A 1,628-nucleotide genomic window follows, 5' to 3' on the forward strand; every position below is an offset into this window, starting at 1 on the left:
AGGTGGCTAACAATGTGAGCTAATAAAAAGTTAAGTGGAAGGAAAAAGGTGTGGTGGGAAAAGGGGCCGAATCAACAGTGAGAACTGCAGGCCAGTCAAAGGTTTGGAGGAGATTCACTGAATCTATAGTGTTTTTATTGCTAAAAGGCAGGTTTGTAGTAACTAGTTACATTTACTTGAGTAACTTTTAGAAAAGAACATACTTTTAGAAGTATTTGTAAGTTTTTACTTCTTAAATTATGTTTTTTTTTTGTGAGAGTATTGTTTTTTTTTTGTGAGAGTATCGTTACTCTAACTGGAGTAATATTTCTGGCTACTTGAGCTATTGAAATATGCAGTTAAAAATACAATAAACAGTAGATATTTTAGCTAGAATTTCTTTATCCTTTCCTGACATATATACATAACCAACTAAACATGGTTATGTATAGGTTTATGTTGAAAAAAATTATGCTATAAATTGTTTCTTCTGAAAAACAAATCTTATTTTTAATCAATCATGTTATTTTTGGGTGGGGTTTCTTTTTATTTCATACTTTAAAATATAATTAATTGTACCTAATCCATATATGTCTGGATATTTATAATTTAATCAGATAATAATAATGAACCAACAGATCCTCAGAACTTGAGCAGCTATTTTACCAAATGCTTTTTTATTCCAACTAGAGCAATTTCCTGGACGACTACTTTCTACTTTTATTATAATAAAGAATTTTAAATTAGTGCTACCTAATATTAAATTAGGGTAATCTAGATACCTCTGATTTTATTAGATTTAGTTTTTTTTCTGGAAGCTAGAATCATTCAAATAAATATCAACAAGCTCTTGAAATATATAACTCTGTGTAGAATGAATGTATACATGTTTTAAAAGTTAAAGCAACAATGTGTAAAATTTGACACAATTATAAGCTTAATTTAAGATTTTTCTACTGATTCCTAATCCAGGTTTCTCTTCTTAAAAACACTCCCAAGAAACTTTAAAGGATCGACTGAATCATGTGACCCATAGCACCGCTTTGCGACATTCGGACATCTCCATGAAGGGATCCACGACTAGTTGAACCCGTGACTTTAATATGTTGTCATTTTCTTATTGACTTAGAATTTCCCTTTGTGTAAAAACTCATAATTACCATATTCTTTGTCCTATTTTTCACCCGTGGAAGTCCATTTTCAACTGTGCAATGCATGATGGGCTGATGACGGGGTTAGGTCCTGCGGGGCTGGAACCTACAGAGTGAACATGGGAAGGCTAACATTAGCAGAGCTGTTTTTTATCACTGGTGTTTGATTGGTGTAAATAAAAAAAATGGCCACACTGTGTCGCTGCCTCAAAGTTTTTGTTATACATAGGATATCTGTATAAAAAATAGACAAATGTGATTGGCTTGTTATTTACTGATTACTATATTAGCTAGTGCTAACACCGTTAGCAGAAGAAAATCAGAATCAAACCCGAAGATAATGAACTGTTTAAATTAAAAGTGGAGCATACGTCAGTCGTTGTACCTCATCATTCTAGTATATCTGAGAAAATGATTTGATCCTGATGCTAACTGCTAACTACGGAAGAGGATTAGGGCCACTGGAAAAAAAAAAAAAAGTTTACTGATTTTAAAAAT

At 32.0% G+C, this 1,628-nt stretch overlaps 1 protein-coding gene across 1 annotated transcript in view; it reads right to left on the reverse strand.

Annotated features, from left to right (window-relative positions):
- Positions 1-280: 280 nt before the first annotated feature.
- LOC107096925 (sprouty-related, EVH1 domain-containing protein 2-like) overlaps positions 281-1,628 on the reverse strand; it is a 13,440-nt gene continuing 12,092 nt past the window's right edge. Inside the window, exon 7 of the mRNA XM_015393830.1 lies at positions 281-1,236. The gene's annotated coding sequence lies outside the window, so the exon portion shown is untranslated. The remainder of the gene's footprint in view (positions 1,237-1,628) is intronic.

This window comes from Cyprinodon variegatus, unplaced genomic scaffold (genome assembly GCF_000732505.1).
Source record: "Cyprinodon variegatus isolate N-32 unplaced genomic scaffold, C_variegatus-1.0 Scaffold659, whole genome shotgun sequence".
Lineage (NCBI taxonomy): Eukaryota > Metazoa > Chordata > Actinopteri > Cyprinodontiformes > Cyprinodontidae > Cyprinodon > Cyprinodon variegatus.